General features: G+C 46.2%; 1 protein-coding gene across 3 annotated transcripts in view; it reads right to left on the bottom strand.

Moving 5' to 3' along the window:
* LOC146080039 (gap junction gamma-1 protein-like) overlaps positions 1-18,381 on the bottom strand; it is a 111,425-nt gene that overhangs the window by 82,924 nt on the left and 10,120 nt on the right. For all 3 annotated transcript variants that reach the window (XM_083186848.1, XM_083186849.1, XM_083186846.1), the window contains exon 2: positions 1,364-1,455. The gene's annotated coding sequence lies outside the window, so the exon portion shown is untranslated. The remainder of the gene's footprint in view (positions 1-1,363; positions 1,456-18,381) is intronic.

Below are 18,381 nucleotides of genomic sequence, written 5' to 3'. Positions count from 1 at the left end.
TTAGACACTTTCCAGGGCATTTGTTATGGCGGTACGGGGTACCGGCACAATATGTTTTACCGGTACGCCGTACCACCCCGTACCGCCATACTTACAGCCCTGCCTATAGGAACACCCAGCGTTTCATGTGCGTTCCCATGGCAATTCCCCGATGACGCGAGTGCAGGGGGCGGGCAGTGGAAATCAGGGCACCCTCAGGCCTGAGATGCCATAGAGGTGTCTCAGATCGGCGAGCGCTGAAGAAATCATTTGATTCGAACATCAAATGATTTCTCCCCCGCACCCATGTTGGGTGTTAAAGATCCATCCGCAATAGGTGCTCTGTTTCTGCCGGCGCCATGCAAAGTTTAAACTAGAGATGTGCAGGTTCTGATTGACTCTGATTTCAAAGCAGGATCTTATTGGCTATCCCAAATCACATGACAGTTGTTGACAGTTGATAGCCAATAAGATCCTGCTTTGAAATCAGAGTAAATCAGAGCCTGCACATCTCTAGTTTAAATTAGCACAGAATTCTGCTGCCACACCCACAGATGGGTGACTTAGACATACCTCCCAACATGACGCTCTCCAGGAGGGACACAATGCTCTGCTCCTGGATTTCCCTCTAAATGCATGATTACCTTCATCTTTGTTGAACAGGTAAATTGCTAAGAAAGGTGCTTCAACACAGGTGATGACAATCATACATTAAGATGGAAGTGCAGGAGTAGATCAATGAGTCCCTCCTGGAGAGGGTCATGTTGGGAGGTATGCTTACATGCCATCACATAGGTGCTGCCCAGAAATGCCCATGACATGTAAAGGGCCAGGGGCCAAACGTATTAAGCCGTAACAAGTGATAAAGTGGATAAAGAGTGATCAAGTACCAGCCAACCAGCTCTTTGCTGTCATTTCTCAAACACAGCCTGTAACATGGCAGTTAGGAGTGGATTGGCTAGAACTTGATAACTCTCCACTTTATCAGTTCATAAGGCTTAATACATTTGACCCTAGATGCTATAAGCCTTAAAAAGTGAAAAGTGGAGAGAGATAAAGCACCAGCCAATCTACTCCTAACGGACATGTCATCGACAATGACAGTTAGGAGCTGGTTGGTTAGCAGTTTATCACTCTCCACTTTATCACTTTTCAAACTTAGTACATCTGGCCCAGCGCCAACTGGCAGTCAACCCAAACGCACTTGCAATCTCCGTCCGTATGCCCATGCATGGCACAGGGTATGGACGGTCTGCGGTTGCTTTCTATGCGCAGATTGCAGGTACACATGGGATGCGCCCACATTTCTCCGAATCAGCCCCATTAGTTCTATACAGTATATACACAGTAGTCCTAGATAAGAGCCACACCAGGCGTACCTTACCTTCTCACTAAGAAGAAACAGAGGGATTGTATGACTGCGGCTCCTTACAGCATCCCCGGGAGCAGCGGACCTGTGTGCTGCACGGACTGGAGCTGTGGGACACAAAGAAAGAACACAAGTCACTATTATTCCCAATAAGCGGCAGCATCCTCTCTCCAGCAAGCACAGGGAACATCACGTCTGCCCTCAATAGCCTTATTGTACCAGAGACAGGAGCCTTGTGTCAGGGTACGGCTTAGAGAATGATACTCTGAGAGCGGACATGCCCCTCCAGGACCGTTACCTGATGGACAAGTGGCAAACTGAATGCCAAGCACTGAAGGGCCAGGGGGCAGGATTAATAAGCACTACAATCGTGGTCTGATCCATATGGAGCACACATAAGGGTCTTATTATCCATGATGATATATCGCATGCTAATACAAGAGTTACTCCATATAATACACAAGTGATGACATCATTATTATAGCGATACAGTAGTTAATACGTAGATCATCACTTGTGTATATTGTTACACTGTAACATTGCCTAATGTGTGGGCTCTGCTAGACCAATATCAGCTTAAATGGGAAAATTGTTGTTCTCAATGTTGAAATGACAAAAGATATTTTGAGAGATGAATGTGCTGCAACCCACGGCGGGGTCGGATTTGGGGTTGGGGGGGGGGGAAGGATGCAGGGGGCTGATGCTGCAGCCTTTTGGGAGTTGGGTTCTGGTCTCACAATAAAATATTCAACTTTGACACAGAAAATCAGTGTAACAGGAACATTGGGGGTTATTCTAGTTCATTCTTTCTGACAAAATCCTTCTTAGATGGACAAAACCATGTGCACTGCGGGTGGGGTAGATGTAACTTGTGCAGAGAGAATTAGATTTGGGTGGGGTTTTTCTTCAAAGTGAGATCTATATTGCAGTGTAAAAATAAAGCAGTCAGTATTTTCCCTGCACAGAAACAAAATAACTCACCCAAATCTAATTCTATCTGCACATGTTACATCTGCCCCCCTGCAGTGCACATGGTTTTGTCCATCTAAGAAGGATTTTGTCAGAAAGAATGAACTAGAATAAACCCCATTGTGTGATGTTCCATTGGATATAACTATTAATGTTCTCAGTTTATTCTTCTTAATATTATGCAAGAAGCTTCTTTCCATTAGCCGTCCATCACCTGAACAATCCAATCAAAGCGAATGCAATCCCAATATCTACAGCCAAACAACGTGTCCCTACTTGGCGACCTGACCACCATAGTCGTAGCTAGAAATTAAATGCTTGTAATGTCTTTATGTAATATATGTAATGTCTCCCTCCCCCCTTTTCATCCCTGCTTGATGCTGCACTGTAATCCACAAAAAATTCCTAGTGTGCGCAAGCATACATGGCCAATAAAGTTTATTCTATTCTATTATTATTATTATTATTATTATTAATCATCATCATAATCATCCTAATAATGTTTGTTTTATTTCTTGCAGGACCATGCAAGAGTTAACATGAAAACCAATACAGCACACAGCATATATACAGTGCAGAACAGTGGGCAGTACAAAGCCTACATACAGACAAGCACACAGCATATATACAGTGCAGAACAATGGGCAGTACAAAGCCTACATACAGACAAGCACACAGCATATATACAGTGCAGAACAATGGGCAGTACAAAGCCTACATACAGACAAGCACACAGCATATATACAGTGTAAAACGATGGGCAGTACAACGCCTACATACAGACAAGCACACAGCATATATACAGTGCAGAACAATGGGCAGTACAAAGCCTACATACAGACAAGCACACAGCATATATACAGTGTAGAACGATGGGCAGTACAAAGCCTACATACAGACAAGCACACAGCATATATACAGTGCAGAACAGTGGGCAGTACAAAGCCTACATACATACAGACAAGCACACAGCATATATACAGTGCAGAACAATGGGCAGTACAAAGCCTACATACAGACAAGCACACAGCATATACACAGTGCAGAACGATGGGCAGTACAACGCCTACATACAGACAAGCACACAGCATATATACAGTGTAGAACGATGGGCAGTACAAAGCCTACATACAGACAAGCACACAGCATATATACAGTGTAGAACGATGGGCAGTACAAAGCCTACATACAGACAAGCACACAGCATATATACAGTGGAGAACAGTGGGGAAGTACAAAGCCTACATACAGACAAGCACACAGCATATATACAGTGTAGAACAATGGGCAGTATAAAGCCTACATACAGACAAGCACACAGCATATATACAGTGCAGAACAGTGGGCAGTACAAAGCCTACATATAGACAAGCACACAGCATATATACAGTGCAGAACAATGGGCAGTACAATGCCTACATACAGACAAGCACACAGCATATATACAGTGCAGAACAATGGGCAGTAGAAAGCCTACATACAGACAAGCACACAGCATATATACAGTGCAGAACAATGGGCAGTACAATGCCTACATACAGACAAGCACACAGCATATATACAGTGCAGAACAATGGGCAGTACAAAGCCTATATACAGACAAGCACACAGCATATATACAGTGCAGAACAGTGGGCAGTAGAAAGCCTTCATACAGACAAGCACACAGCATATATACAGTGCAGAACAGTGGGCAGTAGAAAGCCTACATACAGACAAGCACACAGCATATATACAGTGCAGAACGATGGGCAGTACAAAGCCTACATACAGACAAGCACACAGCATATATACAGTGCAGAACAATGGGCAGTACAAAGCCTACATACAGACAAGCACACAGCATATATACAGTGCAGAACGATGGACAGTACAAAGCCTACATACAGACAAGCACACAGCATATATACAGTGCAGAACAATGGGCAGTACAAAGCCTACATACAGACATGCACACAGCATATATACAGTGCAGAACAATGGGCAGTACAAAGCCTACATACAGACAAGCACACAGCATATATACAGTGCAGAACAATGGGCAGTACAAAGCCTACATACAGACAAGCACACAGCATATATACAGTGCAGAACAATGGGCAGTACAAAGCCTACATACAGACAAGCACACAGGGACGGGATGCGGCGCCAGGTGGACAGTCAGTAGTTCGACCTCTATTAGTCAACATGCAAATAGGTCGGCATGGTCAAAAGGACAACACACACAATAGGCCGGCTTGGAAAAGGTCGACATGAAAAATGTCAACATGAGGTTTTTCAAGTTTTTTTCCCCAAAAAACTTGTTTTTTCATAGTTTACTATACAAGTGGGCATAGAGTGAGCTTATAAAACTGTGCAGCACAGTTCAAAATTCAAATAGGGGAGCCACAACCACTGCCACCAACTGCCATTCCAAACTGACTCACCAGCAGTGGACGGGGCTCCCCCCATTTGAATTGTGAACTGTGCGGCAGCCCAGCCTCTAGAACCGCCACTGGTCGCAGGGGTGGATTTACGAAGCCTTGGGGCCAGTTGTACTAAGCTTGAAAAATGATATAATGTAGAGCGAAAAACTACCAGCCAGACAGCCCCTAACTGTCACATCACATGATGAATTTGAAAATGACAGTTGGGTGCCGATTGGTGGTGGTTTATCACTCTCCATTTTATCACATTTCAAGGCTTAGTACATTTTGCCCTTGGAGAGAGATAAAGTACCAGCCAATCAGCTTCTAACTGCCATGTTACATGCTGTGTTAGAAAAATGACAGGAGCCAATTGGTTTGTGGGACTTGGACTGTGAAAGCAAAGCAGAGACCATGATGTTGACTTGAACTGTCCCTCAAAATACTCATCCACTAATTCAAGTCTTCTGGGTTCTTCTGTCCTGCTAGAGGCCAAGGTCAATAAACAACTATTTTTAAGAACCAGGCAATAAACAAAACTAAACAAAAATACAATTTGATGATTCCCGGCGCACGGAAACCATTAACGGCTATAAAAAAACAACTTTCTGAGCTTGAGAAAATATTCACAATCATGTTTAGATCATAGATAGGAATCCTCCGTGATGAGAACCACTCCAAGCTGTGTGATTTATGGAACAAGCAATGTCTTCACTGGGAATAGTCCCATCCTGGAGTCTGGGACTAAAAATCATCACTTTCCAATCAGTGACCCCAAAGGGGACTGTTCTCAGGAAAACAAGGGATGGGGGTGATAAGATCCAGAAGGGCCTGAGGAATTATAGGAACAATATGTATTTTATAATGTGTTATATCATTTTAATTATATTACTACAGTAATTGTAAGCTTTTAATATACAGGTCGAGTATCCCGTATCCGAATATCCGTTATCCGAATTATTCCGAAATACGGACATTCCAGAAAGTGAAAAATTTTTTTTTTTTTGCTAAAAACTCACTGGGGACATATGTAACAGCATCACTGGGGACATGATATGTAACTGGCACTATATATGTGCAAGACAATGATTGCTTGGCATTCAAATTCAGTGCTGAGATAGTACACACATTTTGTTTTACATTTTAAAACCTTGTTTTTTGAACAATTAAAATATGTTTGTGTGTATTTTATGTGGTAATAAAATATATTTGTGTGTATATTATGTGTTTATACAGCATAAATGCAAGATACTTCAAAATACATCATTGAAATATTAAAATATTCCGAAATACGGAATAATCCGTTATCCAAAATTCTCCTGGTCCCGAGCATTTTGGATACGGGATACTCAACCTGTATATGCAATTTTTTTTTTCAAAATTGAGATTTTATTAATGTTTCATAGTATATATAGGGAGGAGTGGGTACAGAAATAAAAAATGGGTGGTGGGGCATTAGGGGGGAGGACATAATCACAAAGTTACAATACAGTGTTGTTAGACAAGAAGGAAATACAGAAAGGAAATGCTACATAACGTTGAGTAGAAGTAAACCTATGCAAACGATCACATACTGTACATATGCCTGATATATGGAAAAAGGAGTAATAACAATATAGTTTGATAACAACTTGAAGGCTCATATGTTATCTAGGTGCTCGTTTCAGGGGAGTTACCCTAAGACTGATAGGCCAATTTGTCTATCTCAGTGGGTGAAGAGATCTATATGCATTCCATGGGTACCATCGAAGGGCATTGTTGGGTGGGCCACCGGAGAAGAGTAGGCCCGCCGTTTCATATTCATTATGAGAATGTACTGCATGTTCGACCTCTGGCAGGATAGGGACTTGCGAGGAACGCCAAGGTTGTGCAATCAATAACCTAGTCGATACCAGTATATGGCCCATTACATACTTATCACCCGGGGAAAGAGCGCCTTAGTAAATATGCTGAAGAGCGAGTTTAGGTAGAGGGAGTACACGATAGCCTAGGACCTCGGATATAAGGTTGAAAACTACTGACCACAGGGGCATGAGGGGAGGACCAGAAGGTATGGTACAATCTACCAACGCCACCACAATTGCGCCAGCATGTATTTGAATAAGATGGCCAGATAGAGTGTAGCCTGGCAGGGGTAATATATAGATGGTGGAGCAATTTAAAAAAATACTCCACATGCGATATACATCTGGATACTTGAAAGCATGTATAAAATTCCCCCTGCCATTCTTCATCTGTTATCGAGCAGGAGAGATTGTTTGCTCACCTTACCAAGGCATTCAATTTCTGGGGAGGATATAGGTCTACATTGGAGTTATGCCATTTACTGAAACCGCCTTTATTATCTGCCCTATAAAGTAAGTCACGTAGGTAATTTGGGATTGCGACAATTTTATGAGGGGGTTGTGTTACAATAGCCAGTGGCGGATTTGTAAAAATTTATAGAAATCCCTATGAGGTAAGGAGAAGTGGGATTGAAGTTGGTTAAACGGCAAGAGGCAGCCATCTTCAGTAGCTCCATTAAGGGATGCTAAACCACCAGATACCCAGGAGTCTAAGTTCAAGTCCGGGATCAGGGACGCTAAACCAGTCATCGACAGGTTGAGGGATGGAAAGGGGGTTTAACTATTTTAGCCGCTAGATCCAGCCATGCCCTACATGCCGAGTGGACCACCACCGATTGAGTTATAAAGTGATGGCCCTCTGATTCCGGGAGCCAGAGGACGTCGCCCAAGGAGAGGATAGACTAAACTCGTTTCCAGTCGGACCCATGGTTTGGGGTCGTTTTCTACAAACCAAGCACTAAGCATGGGTCTTCAACCTGTGGCCCTCCAGATGTTGTGAAACTACATATTCCAACATGCATTGCCACATTTTTTCCTATAAGAGAATGCCAAAAACTGTCAGGGCATGCTGGGACATGTAGTTCCACAACATCTGGAGGGGCGCAGGTTGAAGAACTGTGCACTAAGGGGTGATAGGTTGCATGCTAATTGGTATAGGTGCAAATGCAATTTTTGTTTTTAAGGATACATAATATTGTTGTGAAATAGGCAACATATTGGGCCTAATTCAGATTGGCTTGCAAAAGCAAAATCTCTCTAACGGACAAAACCATGCTGCACTGCAGGCGGGGCAGATGTAACATGTGCAGAGAGAGTTACATTTGGGTGGGGTGTGTTCAAACTGAAATCTAAATTGCCGTGTAATGCTGTGTACACACGGGTACAATCAGCATGAGATTTTGACTACGTAGTAAAATCTCATCGGGATCGCATGCCGATTGCATGGGTTTTTAACCCTTGCGATCCCGATGCGCGTTCACGTATCGCAAGCAGAAAGTCTTGGCTGCAGATCTGCAATATATGGTGAAAGTTGTATGCAGATCGCATGCATTGCTGTGCATGTATCTGATCGCGTCGGGATCGCATCGCACGGTACTCGCACTGTGTTTACACACCATTAGAATAAAGCAGCCAGTATTTACCCTGCACAGAAACAAAGTAACTCAACCAAATGTAACTCTATAACATCTACCCCACATGCAGTGCAGCATGGTTTTTGTCCATTAAAGAAGGAGTTTGCTTTTACAAACCAACCTGAATCACCGTCTAAGAGTGTAGTGCTTGGTGCAGTTGTTTTTGTGAATTTGCACTGCACATGTTCAGAAACAGTGCACACACATAGGGCCTGCATGAAGTACAATTGCATCTTCCCCATAATTGACTATTTATTTTAGGGTAGAATCAGGGTAGAGAACAGGTGGTATATCGATGCACAACCAGAAAAGTATAGTAGGTGCACCCTACTATACTTTTCTTTTCTTGTGTGGTTGTGGATCTTACTAAAAAGTTTAGGGTAGCACCTCCAGGAACCTAAAACAAAGGGTATTAATCCCATATGAACAAAGCCATTGAAGTAAGGAAAGTCCAATAATTGTCTATTAAAGCTGGTGCGGGAGCTCTCCTCACAAAGGAGGTTATTCTGGTTGGTGCGTAAATTTCCGAATTATTTCGGAGCGGACCGCACGCCACGCTGTGCGGACATCGTACGAAGAAACGACCACCGGTCCTCCGCATTCGGATGGACTCACACTTTAAGAAGAGGGCGTGTTTACGGACGACATCCAAACCTTGCGTGTGCGGTGGACACACACATATTCTGCACGGTGTTACAGCGGCAGAACGAACGGGAACCTGCCCGTACGCACCGATGCGGTGTATTAACGCAAAACTCACGACTATTATCTGAACTCATAAATCGGTCACATGACACAGCATAGCTTTGTGTGTTTTGTAATGGTCCATTTAAGCTGCAAGGTTTCCAATTGAAGCAATGAAAAGAGTGTAATTAATGAGTAATGAGTAGAGGAGTGGATTGTATTGTGTTCAGGTGACATTGGTTCAGGTGCGGGAGTACTAATTGGGCGATCCGAATGCCTAGCGCATGACCGAGTGGTGTCCGCAAAGAAATACTTGCTTATGGACATATTTCTTGCCTTTTGGTTCGTTTGCAGTCGGTGTTCAGTCCGAATGTACGCGTACCAGAATTAGTGCACTCCCTCGTGTACGCCCATGTTAACGCCCAGTTTAGCCCACTTTGAAACTACGCCCCTGTGTACTTCCGAATGACGCCCATAATACGCCCATATGTCCCGAGTGAATGCGGTGCACTTTTCTGTACGGTATTAGTAAGAACAAGTACCAAGAGACCTTGCGTGGCACATGCGCATAGCGTTGCCCACGCATGCGCAGACGGCTAAAAAAAACGCCATCCGAAAGAATTCGGAAAATCGACCAGAATAAGGCCCAAAATAACGTCATATTGATGCAAACTGCATTCTAGGGACTTAGACCCATCTGTATAATGCTGCGATGAACAGCGGTACAGTATACAGCTGAACAGTATAGATGCCAGGACCATTCTGACGCATTTCACAGGGAAGTGCGTCAACAATTGCAAGAGGCATATTGGGGCAGATGTATTAACCAGCGTTAAGTGCATTTCTGCACTTAGCGCTGGTTAACTGGGGGGGGGATTACGTTTTTCCTGATGTATGAACAGCGCACCTAATGTGCACTAGGGACAGCTTGCCGATTAACACTCAGCTGGGCTGTCCCCTGCAATCCCCCCAAGTAATTAGCATCCGAGGGATGTATTAACAGCCACCTAGGTGTTAAATTGCCCCAGCCCCAACGCCAGCTCAGGGATAGCATTGTCCTATCCCCACTGCAGGGACAACGCTAGCCCTGCTGCTGGCTCCAGGCTGCGCTGGAGATCTCACGGTAATAGTGAGATCTCGCACATGCCTATTACAGCCGGCCGGGGGAAAGTAGGTTTGTGCATGCACAGGGACGACGGGGGCACCGATCAGGAGAGCTGTTAATGCTGGCAGAGCTGTTAATGGTGGCTTAACAGCTCTCCTTACTGGCGCTGGGGGAGGGTTAATACATCCAGTCACTATGGGGGCCCACTTTTCCACATTATGCAGGATAAGTGGCACCCGTTAGGGGCAGATACATCTGCCCCAGTATGTTTATTAAAAGCCTGTGGCCAGGAGCCTGTTCCAGTGTGAGGTCACAGGAATACAGGTGTTCATTCTAGCACCCTGCTCCTTGGAAAACCTTGCAGTTCCTCCTTCCTGCCTGGGATGTCACTGTCTGCTGTAGTTCTTCAAGAACAGTCAATGCTGAGATACCAACCAGACTGTTGTAGAAACACCACAGCAGAGAGTGACACCCCAGGCAGGAAGGAGGAACTGCAAGGTTTTTTCCAAGGAGCAGGGTGCTAGAATGAAGACTAGGAATAGTCCAAGAAGTTCTGCAAAACATTTGCCTTCTTTCGCATTTGGCCATGAAAAAAAAACGCGCGTTTCGCTGGGGGGAATTTGGCTCTATGTTCTCAGCCCTACCAAATAGGGCAGAGGGGAGTCTGCAGAGGGACAGCGTCTGGATAGCGAGACTGTCCTGCTGAAATAGGCAAAGTTCAAAGGTATGCTTTTTTTTTTTTACCAGGCAGCAAACCTGTGCCAGATGCTGTACCACGAAATGTCTGACGCTGCAGAGAGAGCAGAGGATTCTGGTGCTTGGACTGTTATTATAAACCCAACATCAATAATAAGTATAATGTGCTGGTCTGCCGCCTGGTTTCCAGCATATGATTCATTAGGAATGTATGGCGATCACACAACATAAAATACTCTCATTTCCTGATCAGCAGGTCTGATTCAGCCGTCTGCCCACATGACGCCTTCCAGCGATGCCCATCCTAGCCAGAAGCGCCCTGTTCCAGTCAGTGACCGTATGCCAAGAGCTTCCCAACAGCTGATCCTGTGGCCAGGCTCAATAACCGACGCGGAATCCTATTAACCGTTTCACCGTGGACTGCAATGTGCCGGGATCAAATGTGAATGTGCTACAGTGTATTGATGTTATCGGTTGTATGGATCTAGAAACGTCTCCCAGGCGGAATCTCCAACTTCTTTATTACAAAAGACCTTTTTTACATTTTGCATTAATAATATTAGATTATCGGACGGTTATAGAGTCATAAAGATTCTTCACAACTATGTAACTATCTTCTAGGATACATGTATTTACACTGCTTTATGGTTATGGATAACGCGGTCCACAGTTTCTAGGTTGACAGTCAATGGGGGTAATTCAGATGGCTGCGGGAGCACGACAGTCATTGAATACCCCCCAGTCTTTATTTTGTAGCAGTCAAACAACATACCAGATAAACAGCATAAACAAGTATGGTGGCAGCATTGCAGCATACAGGTGTCACAGCATAGTAGAAACACTTCGGAAAGCTCTGTAGCCCACACCCCCGGCCTATCACTTGGCCAGCTGTTCCACCATCAGGAGCACTGACCCTCTGCCCTGGAAACACTTATATCAGGAGAGCACAGGTGCTGCTAATCAGCCCAACCATGATCACATCAGTTTCCCTGCTGCTGCCCTCACTCTGCCCCGGTGAGATCAGAAATGGTACTTACAGTAGTATTGTCAGACAGAAGCCTGTGAGAGCTGAGCTTAGTCCATCTTCAGGACATATAAAGCAATGCACATACTGTCTGAGCTCCACCCGTCACACCCAGGGCCGGTGCAAGGCTTCTCAGCACCCTAGGCAAAACTACAACCTACTCCCCCCCCCCCCCCGGAAGGTGGCCAAGACCCCTGCTTTTCCTGGAGGTCCTCTGCACCCTCCCCTTTGCCACCCACAAAAGAGTACAAGGAGGAGGGGGCAGCAATGTAGGAAGTATGTCTCAAGGGAAAGTATTGAGGTGAGGTCTTAGAAGTTCCACGGCCGCCACCTGCATTAAGTACAACAAGGATCCTCATAGACATCCTTGATTTCTTGATTTGTAGACTTGGTGGCGCCCCCTAGATCACGGCGCCCTAGGCAGATGCCTAAAGCTGCCTAGTGGTAGAGCCGGCCCTGGTCACACCCCTTGTACCATCCTGTCTATAGATGTGGAGCCAGCTTACACACACACACAGGGGAAACAGACGGGGTTGCAAACCATCTGCTGTGAGATGACCACTATTGTCCTAAAGTGTTACCCTCATGTCACTATCATTTCCATTCTGCGTTCTGAATCCTCCTCATTCACTTCATCTGTAGCATATACAGATCTCAGCACAGAAGTCTCTGTACAAAACACAGAAAAAAGTGTTTGAATGAGAATAGAGGATTAACGAGGGTGGAAATGAACTGCAAAAAAAGACTCTGTAGGTGGCGGTGCAGAGTTCCTGTACATAATGCTAGGTACACATTGGCTCATTTTTTTTTTGACCGCCAATTGATTGGCTAGAGGAAGGTCTCGATATCTGTGGTATAAACTTTTCGTTATAAATGAAAAATTTGCAGATTTCACGATTATTCGGCCATGGGGAAAAAAATTGGGGTTTCACAATAACTGCCCAATTTTTATACCTTCACATACTGTATGGTCAGAATTGATAGCGGGACATTGGTCGTCGAGATGTCCAGTCTTGACCAGGTGTTTGGACAATTACAGGTGCATTTTTACGGTCAAGTTTTTTAAATTTATTGACGAAACGCCCAAATGATTGTTCATACGCACTGTACAGTAAATCAGGCTGATTACCCAATAATTGGCAAATTGACCCAATAATTATATAGTGTGTACTTATCTTAAGATCTTCATTTATTTTTCAATTTCATATTCCCCAATTACTGATAGAAATATTTATTGCAGAAATGCAGCTTTCCAAATCCTCATCGGCATTAGAGTCCAGGGGTGGAATGCTGCAAGTGTCTGGACCCAGTGCCTATCCCAGATTTACTTAAACCCAAAGCCAACAACTACAGCTGCAGACTACCAAATGTATATAATCTAATGAAAATCATTGGATTACTATGGTAAAAAGAATAAATGATCATAAATGTGCTTGTAACCAATAGCACGGTAATCATATAAGTACAATTTTGGGAAGCTTACAATCTATATTCCCTACCACAAGTACACCCACATACAGACATTCTAGGGTTCATTTTGTTGGGAGCCAATTAGCCTACCAGTATATTTTTGGATTGTGGGAGGAAACCAGAGTACCTGGAGGAAACCCACGCAAGCACGGGGAGAATATACAAACTCTGCACAGTTAGGGCCATGGTGGGAATCGAACCCATGACCTCAGAGCTGTGAGGCAGTAATATTAACCATTACACCATCCATACTGTAATGTCCCTAAATTCCCTGTCTAAGTCTGTCACCCTGATGTATGTTCTGTAAGCAGAATGTGGGTAACGGAAATATACAAGTCTTATAGGAAAGTGGGCTGCAAAATGATCCTTCTGATAACACCGGATTAGTGCAGTTGACTCAGATGTTTAATAGATATTGAAAAAAAAGTTTCATTTAAACAATTGAGAGAGAAATAAGACTTGCGATATGTTTTAGTAATCTTAGGGGTTCTTTTTGGATGCAGAATTACTGGTAAAAAAGGGTGCAAATTACTTTGAAAACATATACAGATAAATAGCGTATTCCTGCACATATGCAGAGGGGCACACATCCGGTTCCTTCCCATCGGTGTTAGCGCCTAGTTTATGGCAAGGCAGCATCATCCGCAGAATGTGCCCAGTAGCAGGGTGCAAACAATGCAGCGCATAAGCAGCATACCGTATATGTGCGTTTTCTGCGGGCGTCCTGATCCGCAATTGTGTGGAAATCACACCCTTACTGATCTCTGCCTGAAAATTACCCTCCCCATCTCTCTTTATGGGCGGGATGTACTAAAGGGAAAATGCGGTAAAACGGGGGTTTTACCGCATTTTCCTATGTACCATTACCCATTCTGCCCCGTCTCTGCCCATCTGCTTCTATCGCCGCCCGCGCAACCCCCCCCTCCCGTACTCCATCGATCTCCTCCTCCCTCAGCAGGTGTCACAGCCGGGAGGACATTCGGCTGCAGGGGGGAGGAGGAGACGCAGGGGGACACTGACAGCCGCCGGGATGTGACGGAGACCCCCGCACACCACATTACAGGTATCGCGGGGGTCTCCGTCACCGCAACCCGATGCTAGCCGCATATGTTAGTACATATGCGGTAGCATCGCGGCGGCTGGCAGGCAAAGGGCGGCGATGTATATTAATACACTAGGTGATTCATCGCGCCCTACGGGCGCTCTTCACACCGTCGTAAGGGGCTGCGCCCCCTTAATTTGTGAACGTTTGTATATGAGAAATATGGTTAGAATTGTATGAAAGATGCCCTGTATTGCAACTTAGGTGTCCGCGAATCGCGGGAGGGGGTCGCGGAGGGTGCCGCGAATTGCAGGAGGGGGGGTCGCAGGGGGTGCCGCGAATTGCAGGAGGGGGGATTGTGGGGGGGTGGATGCTGCGAATCGCGGGAGGGAGGGATTGCAGAGAATCGTGGGAGGGGGGTCGCGGGGTGGGTTGCCGCAAATCGCGGGAGGGGGGTTACGGGGGCGGGGGTTGCGGCGAATCATGGTAGGGGGTCGCGGGGGGTGTGCCGTGAATCACGGGAGGGGGGGTCGCGGGGTGGGGTGCCCAGAATCGCGGGGGGGGGGGGTGTGTGCCGTGAATCGCGGGAGTGGGGGTTGCGGGGGGTGGGGGGGTATGACGCGAATCGCCACAAGAAAAAATCAACACAGAAAGGTCAACACATGTAAATGTTGACATAAGTGTGGCACTTCATTGGTGTCCATGTCGACACATGAGAATGAATATGAAAACATTCAAAAAATGAAAAAAAAACTTCAAAACTCATGTCAACCTTTTTCATTGTCGACCATAGCCATGTCAGTGTTTTCCATGTGCAATTTAATTCTGGAGCTGCCGCGAATCGCGGGGGGGTACCGCGAATTGCGGGAGGGGGGGGGTCGCGGGGGTGGGTGCCGCAAATCGCGGGGAGGGGGAATTACGGGGCGGGGGTTGCGGCGAATCATGGGAGGGGGGGTCGCGGGGGTGTGCCGAGAATCACGGGAGGGGGGGTGACGGGGTGGGGTGCCGAGAATCGCGGAGGAGGTGTGTGTGTGTGTGCCGTGAATCGCGGGAGTGGGGGTTGTGGGGGGGGGGTGGGGGGGGTGTGACGCAAATCGCCACAAGAAAAAAATCAACACAGAAAGGTCAACACATGTAAATGTTGACATAAATGTGGCACTTCATTGGTGTCCATGTCGACACATGAGAATGAATATGAAAATATTCAAAAAATGAAAAAAAAACTTCAAAAACTCATGTCAACCTTTTTTCATTGTCGACCATAGCCATGTCAGTGTTTTCCATGTGCAATTTAATTCTGGAGCTGCCGCGAATCACGGGGGGTGCCGCGAATTGCGGGAGGGGGGGGTCGCGGGGTTGGGTGCCGCGAATCGCGGGAGGGCGGGGTTCACAGGGGTTCCGGTGGGGGGTTGCCGCGAATTGCGGGAGGTGGGGGGTGCCGCGAATTGCGGGAGGGGGGGTTGCGGGGGGGGGTGACGCAAATCGCCACAAGAAAAAATCAACACAGAAAGGTCAACACATGTAAATGTTGACATAAGTGTGCCACTTCATTGGTGTCCATGTTGACACATGACAATGAATATGAAAACATTCAAAAAATGAAATAAATCTTCAAAAACTCATGTCAACCTTTTTCATTGTCGACCATAGCCGTGCCAGTGTTTTGCATGTGCCATTTAATCCTGGGGCTGCCGCGAATCGCGGGGGGTGCCGCGATTTGCGGGAGGGGGGGGGGTTGCGGGGGGTGGGTGCCGCGAATCGCGGGAGAGCGGGGTTCATGGGGGTTCCGGTGGGGGGTTGCCGCGAATTGCGGAAGGGGGGGTCGCGGGGGGGTGCCGGGGTGCCGCGAATTGCCGGAGGGGGGGTTGCGGGGGGTGTGACGCGAATCGCCACAAGAAAAAAATCAACACAGAAAGGTCAACACATGTAAATGTTGACATAAGTGTGGCACTTCATTGGTGTCCATGTCGACGCATGAGAATGAATATGAAAATATTAAAAAAATGACAAAAAAACTTCAAAAACTCATGTCAACCTTTTTCATTGTCGACCATAGCCATGTCAGTGTTTTCCATGTGCAATTTAATTCTGGAGCTGCCGCGAATCACGGGGGGGTGCCGCGAATTGCGGGAGGGGGGGTCGCGGGGGTGGGTGCCGCGAATCGCGGGAGGGCGGGGTTCACAGGGGTTCCGGTGGGGGGTTGCCGCGAATTGCGGGAGGTGGGGGGTCACGGGGGGTGCCGTGAATCACGGGAGGGGGGGTCACGGGGTGGGGTGCCGAGAATCGCGGGGGAGGTGTGTGTGTGTGTGCCGTGAATCGCGGGAGTGGGGGTTGTGGGGGGGGGGGTGGGGGGGGCGTGACGCGAATCGCCACAAGAAAAAATCAACACAGAAAGGTCAACACATGTAAATGTTGACATAAGTGTGCCACTTCATTGGTGTCCATGTCGACACATGACAATGAAAAAATTAAAAAAATTAAAAATAAATCTTCAAAAACTCATGTCAACCTTTTTCATTGTCGACCATAGCCATGTCAGTGTTTTGCATGTGCCATTTAATCCTGGGGCTGCTGCGAATTGCGGGGGGGGGGGGGGGTTGCCGCGATTCGCGGGAGGGGGGGGGTCGCGGGGTGGTGGTTATGCCGCGAATTGCGGGAGGGGTCGTGGGGGGGTTCTTTTTGCAGCGAATCGCGGGAGGGGGGGTCGCGGGGGAGCGGGTGTTTTTGCCGCGAATCGCGGGAGGGGCGCGCGGGGGGAGGTTTTGCCGCAAATCGCGGGAGGGGGGCGCTCACCTGGTGGCTGTGGAGTAGCAGTGCTGGGCAACATGGGAAGGCCAGTGGGTGTCTGGCACTGTCTGTGGGCTCACTGGGCTGGTTCTCTGTCACATACCTCCCAACATGACCCAATGCTCTGTTTCTAGACTTCCCCTTAATGTATGATTGCCATCACCTTTTTTAAACAGGTTAATTTCTCAGAAAGGTGTTCAGCACAGATGAAGGCAATCACACATTAAGAGGAAAGTCCAGGAACAGAGCGTTATAGACACAGACACCCACTTTGAGTGACAGATGTAGCCAAATATATAGGAGATCCCGGTCACATAACTGTTAAAATACGTTCTAAATGCATGCAAGTCCGTAATCATGGTTATGGATGTGCTAATTTTCCCATTGCGTGCAGGATGCAGTCATGCCAGGTACAGTAAGCTACATAAATAGGGTATTATATGCTTTATAGGTTTATTGACGGTCTACTACAGGTCTCTGCTGGTGAGAGCTATCTTGCTCAGTTTGCACCAGAATTCAGTTGCAGTGTCCCATCTTGTACAGCAAGGATTGGGAACCTTCGGCCCTCCAGCTGTTGTTGAACTGCCCATCCCAGCATGCCTTGCTACACTTTTGCTATTTGGCCATGCTAAACATGTTTCAGGGCATGCTGGGATGTGTAGTTAAACAACATTTGGAGGACCAAAGGATCCCCATCCCTGTTCTACAGGTGTCACTCTCAGCTAATTACTAAAAACTCGTTGCTGAAAACCATGCAATGAAAATTTACAGTGTGTTCTACAATGCGTTCATCAAAAGTTTACTGTCTCCCGATCTTTGAAGCTGGGTACAAACTATGCGATAAATGAAAAACAATATTTTTAACAATATTATCATGCATATCTGCTACTGTGTACCAAATATATCGTTAGCGTTGTGCGCCCCCGCGGGTTAATAACGATATCCCCGGTCGTCTGAACTATATCATCAGAGACTGCATATAAGGTGACATCACTAAATGACATTGTTAATAATATCCTTTGTCCTGGAGTTCAAGCGATAGATTTAGCAATATAATTTGTAATGATATCGCATATCCAGAGTATGTACCCAAGTATGTAAAAATGTTCTGTATACCAAGAGTGTAAACTTTCGGACTTCAGTAAACTTTTGGAATCCAGTATTTAAAAATAATTCATTATATTAACTGAATTTACAGCAGAAAATAACTGACAGGGGTTCACTGCAATTTACAACCCAAAGGGTCAATGTTTTTCTGGGGGGGGGGGGATTAATTTTTTTCTTTATTAACAGTTTCTTATATAGCGCACACATATTCCGCAGCGCTTTACAGAAAATATTTGAGCAATCAGTCCCTGCCCCAGTGGAGCTTA

Source organism: Crinia signifera, chromosome 5, assembly GCF_055691185.1.
Source record: "Crinia signifera chromosome 5, ASM5569118v1, whole genome shotgun sequence".
Lineage (NCBI taxonomy): Eukaryota > Metazoa > Chordata > Amphibia > Anura > Myobatrachidae > Crinia > Crinia signifera.
Note: the sequence above shows the minus strand (reverse complement) of the source record. Positions and strands in the feature narration are given on the sequence as shown.